The sequence below is a fragment of the Schistocerca cancellata genome, chromosome 8, assembly GCF_023864275.1.
Source record: "Schistocerca cancellata isolate TAMUIC-IGC-003103 chromosome 8, iqSchCanc2.1, whole genome shotgun sequence".
NCBI lineage: Eukaryota > Metazoa > Arthropoda > Insecta > Orthoptera > Acrididae > Schistocerca > Schistocerca cancellata.
In genome coordinates, this window is record NC_064633.1 from 428,535,116 (window position 1) to 428,543,734 (window position 8,619).

Sequence of the window (8,619 nt, forward strand, 5' to 3'; positions counted from 1 at the left end):
GAGAAGAGGAAAACACTCGACCTCCCCCTCCTCGACACTCTCCGCCCAAAAATTGATTTTCCTCTTGATTGCTCGAGCTACGTCGATAGCAGTGACCTTTGTTTCATTTTGCCCTGGGACTGAAATATTCATTTCGTTCATTTTGGAGTATACACTGCCAATTTTCGTCATTAATAAGGTCTGCTAATTTGGTGTTATGCTCCAAAAGGAAAGCTAAGACTTCCAATCTTAATTCGTACAACCAAGAGAGTGCATTCCCACTTGAGAGCCACCTCACTTCTGTGTGGAGAAGCAAGGAACGGTGAAGGCTTCCAATATCTTCACACGGTATTATGAAAAGTATTTTATATAGTTAATGATTTGAATGGATTCGTCTAAAACTTTCTTGAACGAAACAGGCATTTGTTTCGTAGCTAAAGCGTATCTGTGGAGAGTATAATGACTACTGCAGCAATTCTTGGCCGGCCGGGGTGGCCGATCGGTTCTAGGCGCTACAGTCTGGAACCGCGCGACCCCTACGGTCGCAGGTTCGAATCCTGCCTCGGGCATGGATGTGTGTGATGTCCTTAGGTTAGTTAGGTTTAAGTAGTTCTAAGTTCTAGGGGACTGTTGACCACAGATGTTAAGTCCCATAGTGCTCAGAGCCATTTGTTGGCAGGTAGTGGTCTGCTCAATAAGAGGTCCTCCTCAAAACATCCTGAATAGTCATAACGGACAAATGCCAATAAAATCGCTAATCCTACAAGATCGTGGATTCATCTATCTGCAGAGAAAATGAATTGTGGTGGATGCGAGAAACAAGAGTTGTGTCAACAATGCGTCTCTTGGCAGTATTGTTTGATAATGGTACCGAAGATACAAGCTTTACTGCCTTTTCGTCTAGGATGCAAGAAACAATATCATTAACACACGGCTTTATGAGATTTTCTGCAATGGTGTGAGCTTTGCCTGTTTTTGCCACTCAATAACTAACCGAAAAGAATCTTTTAATGAATATTCATTAATTGTTTTTGCATGAGTTTTCATGCAGTGCTGAGAAGCAGCTAGTTCAGCACTCTTCCTTTTGAAAAAATCGATGTCTTTAGCCTGGAAATCCGGGTGAGTACCTTCAAAAGGAAGGCGCAGTTTAACTGGAACCATTGAACTGTTCGGAAGGACTCGCGCACAATTACACACTGAACTTTACCCTCCTTTGTCTCCATAAAGCCCATTTCTAAATAGCTTTCGTTGTCCTTACGCGTCTTGGTTATTCCACTTCCACAGGATATTGCAACCAATGGAGTACTTGCAGCGTTTTCACATAATAAATCCGGCTGTGGAGCTTCTTGTGATAGTTCTTCCTTTGGTCGTCCACTCTCCTCATTCATTTCAACTGGAAACTTCCCTTGTTGTGAAGGCGATGGAGCAACTACACCCTTCTTCAATGATCCTGACTTCAGCCACCGATCCATGTTAGAAGTAATAAACTGGTCAAAAATCGACTTATGAAATAGGTAGTGCACTGAAAAGCCTAGTTTAACATTTAATGATGCCTGGGGCCGCATACGTGCCAGCGAGCGCTGTGATTGGTCGACAAAGCTCGCTCCGGGCATGCGTAAAAGGTTTCAGCGCATCTAGCGCCGTGAGCCGGCGCACAAACGACCCCCGGATAGTTGCGAAACAGTCGATCAGAGAAGCCGCATTCTCCGGCACTAAACTGTGTATGCGTTCTCACTTAGGAACCGCAAAGTCTGCTTGGGAATACGACCTGAAGTAAAAATACACATGTTTCTCACATGAACAAAAAGTGATGAATTTGATTTTCACATTTTTATTCAGTAATTTTACTCATTATTTTACACGATTTGGTGAAAGGTGGCCGCGGACCCCTAGAAAGTGCCGGCGGACACCTAAGGGGTCCGCGGACCACACGTTGGGAAGCCCTGTTCTACAGGTCATGAGAATACCTGTCAGACTGCGCGCCATCTGTTTGTCGATGTGTGAACTTCGGTTTCGTGCTGTCTAACTACATAGAGTGATCATAAAGAGTTCGTGCAGCTACGGCAATATTCATCAATAGATGGGAATACCTGTAAACTATTTTTCTGTGGCTGTTACTTTTCATTCACGGTTCTTATTCTCTGGGAGACGGGCTACCACTATGGGCAACCTGGAAGTTGATAATGTGCGCCAGAGTCCTGTAGGTCGTAGCCGGTGATGACATTTCCAGACAGGACAGATATTAATGTGAAAAAAGTATTTTCGTACTTCTACGGAAATAACCGCCGACCTTTAGAGTGTTCCACAGATTTTCGCATGCAGTTGCTGTTACCTTGGTACCCCACGGTAGAATTTAACTTTCACGACCAACAAACCAAACAGAAAAAGTTAAATATTTCGGTAGTAAAAATAATTGACTGTTATTAATAACTTTCAAAAATGAAAGGTATAGAAGCAGCTGTAACCGCGATAACTTATACTCCGAAAAAAACTATTTGGCCAATTTGTGCTTTTAAGTGAGCCCTGGGCTTCCACGAGCCTGCCCCCCCACCCTCCTGGCGAGGGATGCAGAACACCCTAGCGCCTTCAGCAGGTCCTGCAGGCGGTTCAAGACTCTCTCCTCGTCCTTATCCTCACTGTCGGCTGGTGGCGGAAGTATATCAATTCATTCCACTCAACGGATCTTCCAATCACCCTTATCGTTTATGACGGAACTACAATGTCACATAACAGCAGAAGAAGCAACGGAAGGAGAGACTCTCAGAAAGACAGTGTTCAGCATAAGAGTACGAAGACAGATTAGTAAGAATACAGCTATGAAGTCTCAAGAAATAAGAATGACGAATGCTGAAAAAATGAAATAATATTGTCAGAAAAGGTGAGAGCAAATTGGAAGGAAATCAAACTGTTATGTGTGACCTAGAGTGTCGAAACGTGAAATACAAGAAAAGTAATTTCAAAAATAGCTGATAACATTGTGAGGAATAAAAATAGCATACGAGGAGAAAATGAAATTGTGACATGTGCCCAGTAGACCAAAACGTGAAAGAAAACAAAAAATAAAAAAAAACTGCTGATAATATTGTAAGAAATGAAAAGAGCTAATGAGAAGGAAATGGAATTGTCGCGTCTGATCTAGTGTGTCAGAACGTGAAATAAAAGAAAATAAACAAAAAAAAGCTCCTGTAAAATCGTAAAAGTTATCTGCGAACGTCTGGGACCACAAAACGCTATGAATTTTTTTTTTTTCACAACAGAGAAATGCGACAAATGGGGCTGCCTACGAGCCACACAAGATTTAGACTCCGTGTGTGCCGTGGCGGCGAAGCGTGCGTCCCCGAGCGGTCTCAGCCGGCAGTCTGCGGCGCTGCCAGATGTCTCGGAATAACAATTACCCCATGCAAACTCGGCTCAGGCGTGACTCTACCCTAACTTGCCTCGCTCCGTGCAGATTGAATTATGCGACTTGAGGGCTAATTAGAGATTAAGTGAGGCTTTGTACTGAATTTAGATTCTAATCTGCGGGGTCTTGGCTCCGCAACAAGAAGGGCCAAGACTTTGCTGCGCGAACAGAGACTCTGAAGGCGGAAACTTCAGGTCGTCTCACCTACATCCGAGCCCGTCTCCGCAGTGATGAGACAGAACAGATTCGACTGAGTTCGCGGTGTGTCTAAAGGAACTAGTGCCTCGCAGCATTTGCACACTCCACGCACTGTGATTGTACTCGCCTTCCATTGAGTACGACGGCTAATCATAAAGTTTCATTTATCACCTCAAAAAAAATACAGAATGTCCCCTTTACCTTACCCTCACCCCTCCCCATCCCCCCAAATACGTTTTTGTCGATAATCAATATTAAAAATGATTCAAGCAGGTGTTGTTTAGCCAGCAGGATAACATTAACGAGAATGATTACTTTTGATGTAACTTTGAATATTACGAAGCCATAAATAGCAGTACATTTTATTTAATAAGTCTCGTAATGTTTCTATTCGGTAATGCATCTCCCTGTCCTGTTCAAAAGCGTAGCAGAGTATACCATTCACATAAGCATGATGCTCTTAAAAACGACTATCCTGTAATAGCACGGAGCATAGGTTGCCAGGTAACGCAACACGCCTATACGCTGAAGCTGACAATGAACAAACGGACACATAAGGGAAATCGGACTTCCAGTCAACTGTCTTCAGTTCAAGGTTTAGTGGAAATCAACGGCAACAGTGCATCATCATATGACACGCTGCTGACGCATCAAGGGTGTCGTCAAACACCGTTCTCTACGATGAACCGTGAATCGAAAGGCAATCCGTCGTATCTCACATTTTAGCTAACCAACTCTCTCCACGTTCACAAAACAAATTATTTTCTCCTACTCTAAATTGTATATATATATATATATATATATATATATATATATATATATATATATATATATATATATATATATTATCCATTGGTAGTTGCTCTTGCTATTTATTAGCAGACGTAATAACAAGGCGGATAACTTAGCGCCAACCTGGTAGCCGCAGATCTCTTTTTCTTAAAGCTCAAAAGAGCCAAATGGCCTCCCCTCTCAGTCCACTTCAGATACTACTGGCTTTCTGCCGAAGGCAGGACACCGTTATATGGCTCTCCATCATTCTATCTATACTGGTGGTACGTCCTTTTGGTGCCAACCGACTACTCAAGTTAAAAAAAAACAAAACCGATGAGACGGCTTTTCATCGTTTAGGAAGCAATACAGTCAATGTCTGGCGGATATCAGCGCGCACAAAAATACTGTTCCAAAACTTTCTACCTGCAATTTTCCTTCCTCTGATGGTGTTCATTCTTTGAAAAGGCCTACAGTTCCTCGTAATGAACAGATGCTGGCTATCTCCACAGCTCGGCTAGTTAGCCACTGCTCAACTTGCTTTCTATAAGATCCCCAACCACATTTAGACAGAACTTCAGAAGGATAATTTAAAACGGATCTTAGTTACTGCATGTGGCAATCACTGATACTCAGTTTACTCGTACTCTCATTTGTAGCTTGCAGTAAATTTAGATTTACTGGTTTTATTAATTTATTGGAATTTACGAGTAGTTATGATACATGACTGTTTTGACAAAAACAGGCACGTAACAATAGTAACATCTGCCCCTTCATAAGGGATCTTTTGCCGGAACTCGTAAATGTTCCTTAGCCCAGATGAGGCACTTCAATTGTACAAGACCACAAGACACTCCTTGGAATATCATTAAAAACAATTTTATGGATTATGCTTCAGTTTCTGGTCTGACACAGGTAATAGCTCCAATGGTATTTCATGAAAACCAGTAATAGCCCTTCTTGTGCGTTTGTGTAACCTTTTGTACAACCCACAGAAAATGTAACAGCGATGCTCTGAAAACTGAAATGGGAATTTACGGATGAAAGGCGACATTATTCTAGTACAATCGTAATGAGTACGTTTAAAGAAACGCTATTTGAGGAAGGCTGTATAACAATTTCCCCTCAGTCATAAATCTCTCAAATGAACAGTGAGAAAAGGGAGAACATAAAAACATACAAGTTGAATATGCGAAAGGAATATTAGACAGTTCCCCTTTATCGACTACGCGCAATGTAGCGGCTTGCGGAGTATATGTATACATGTAGATGAAAGATCACAGCACGTTATTCCCTTATGTTAGTCTCACTTGCAACCGAATAGGTAGATGTAACAGATAGTACAACAAATTGAGCGCTACATGGTTATAAGCAGTGCCGCCAGCATGTTTCAAAATGATGTAGCATGGATGATGTTTACGTATACAGAATTATTGTTATAAAATTCTTTTATGGTAGGTTAAGCTAGTGATTGGCACAATGTAAAAGTGGTAGACGTATTGATGCCTAGTGCACTTGGCTGATGTTCGCTTGGTAAAAATTCATATGTTACAGTATTTATGGGGTTGAATTCATATATGGTAGAGATGTTACTAGGTAGAAATAAACCTTGGTAGAATTGTTTACTTTGGTGGTTACGATAACAGTGCGAACCTTTTTCCCAGCATTTTACGTAAACATCAGTATATTTTTGGCATTCTGTAAATGTAGATTTGGCATAAAATATATTTTGGAGTTGGCAGCAGTGATATGGGTGCTACTGAAAACAAAACAAATGTGGGCTTATATCGAACTGTCCAGTCTAGCAACACGCCACATGCCTGAATCGTTGGGTGATGAACATCGTATTACAGTACATGTGTGATTTTATAGTGTACATACAGATATTATTACCTAGAAATTTATTCGTTGTCCTTGAAATTTAGTTGACAATTAAAAATCTCAATATATTACCTCCACGACGTTAAAAGAAAAAAAATAGATTAAAGTGTTTAGCAATAATAAAACCATTCACAACATAGTGTAACCCCCCCACAAAAATGTAAATGAATATATTTTAAATGTCAATGGACATAGAGCCAAGTGTAACCACCCCGTAATTATTTTTAAATGATATGAATTGAATAAAAAAAAATGCAAATAATCCCATATGTCAGCTTCCCACAATAATAAAAGTCAATGATAATAAAAATGTGCAAAAATGTTAAGTCCCCACAAAATTAACGTTATGCTAAACCTGATAAATCTTATAAGGTCAGCTGCGCTAACCTTAGGCCCTGTGCAATAACCAACGTGATAAATTGATTCTTGGAGGAAAAGCAAAGGAAATTTTCTTTCAATAAAATGTTTGTTTTGATAAAATGCTTGGTTTGTAAACAAAATTATTATTGGGGCGATTCTTGAACAAATTAATTACACTTAAGATCCTTTACATTATCAGATGAGCGCAATGCTGCTTCATTACCTTATTTTAAAAATATACCTCGTCCTGAATCCCGACCATAGAGCCATGTCGACGCCCGCCGACTCCTCACACACAACTGCGACTGTCTCTCGCGCGCTACTAGTACTGACTACTACTCTCCAACTGAACTGAACACTCGCGCAGTCAAGCGCAGACTAGCAACGATAAGTAACTCTCTGGTCAGAGATTCTCTCATGGCTCACCATCGCTGTGCTGAATACATACGCGTTTCAATATTTATTCATTTTTCGATGTCTGATGGAATTCGTAATGTTCTAAATGCTGTTTTGGGATAAAACAGATTTTACGGTTGACAGCACTGATGTGTGTGCTACTGAATACAAAGGAAATGTGGGCATACATTGAATTGTCAGTCTAGTAACAACCGCATGTCTGTATCGTTAGGTGACGAACATCATACTTCAGCTCGTGTTCGATTTTATTGTGTACGTACGGAAGTTATAACCTACAAAGCTAAAAAAAATCCTTGATATTAAAGACAATGTTTAGTTCATACCTACATACCTCAATATCCGTCCATACGACGTTAAAAGTGAGAGAATAAAGATTAAAGTGTTTAATAATAAGAAAATCATTCACAATATGTTTATTCATTTTTCGGTGTACGACGGAATTCATAATTCCGAAAGGAGTAGTATACTGAAAAAGTAGTGAACATATTGTCATTGCAATAGTTCGCTGTTACTATATTTATAGCTTTTGTAATAATAGTGTAAACTAAAAAGGGAGAGGCAGCAACCGAAATTCAGTTTAGTTATCTAGAATCACGTAACTAGTTATGAGAATTACGGTCAACTCAATTGAAGTAAGTAAATCTGTGTCCAAAGTAAGGTCTCCAATTAGTCAGTTGAACGCCAATATCATACTCTACACTCTTTTCAAAATTTCACTAGGGTTGACAGCTACGAAGGAAGTAGTGAGACGAAACGCACGTAGGGGTCAGGACATATTTTCAGCCAATCCCACAAAACTTTTAGCCGCAGCAGTACTCAAAACTCCACCAATAAATCACATCTCTGTTCTAGAAGACCTCAGTTTCAAGCACCATGGTGTTCTGTGGACCAGTTTGTTGTGTACTGTGAATTTCTTTCCTGTCATTTCCTATGGTTGTGGGAGTTAGTAGTTTACGTGCGGATACTATTATTTGTTGTACATTGTTTGATATTGAATACTATGGTGAACAAGTTCGTGAAGCGGTAGTCACTGGGAAAGCTCGACGTCGCGTTCTCATTCTCTTGTCCAAGAGACTTTTGTGGGGGATCAGACAAGAGAAAGAGTTTGAGAGGAAAAGATAAAAAATCTCTTCCGTGATCTGCTTCGTCCGTTAACAATACGTTAGAAAGACGTAATGTAGCTCCACATGCAAATATAAACGTTGTTTCGAAGGCAAGGTAATATTCGAGAATGAAAAGGAAGATGGGTTACATCTAACGATTTCTTGCTTCCTTGTCATAAATCATCTAGGATACATTTACTGGGACATTTAGGACAGATAAGGAGATGATCCATATTCTGCCATTCGTCACAATCATAATTGCCATCTTTTTAACCTATAAGGAACCATTTTATGAGTTTTGCCATCATTGGAGCAATGCCCCTTCCCATTCGGTTCAAGATCCTCCAAATCTACCATCTCGCCGTTCTCAGTTGTTCTTACCACTGGATATCTCCTGTAGTACGGGGTAATTGTTTGGAGATTGTGTAAGGTTTTTGTTCAGGGATCATTAGAGGGATTTTAAGTCTTCCAGGTCCACAAGAAGCTACAAATAAGAATAGGCTTTCA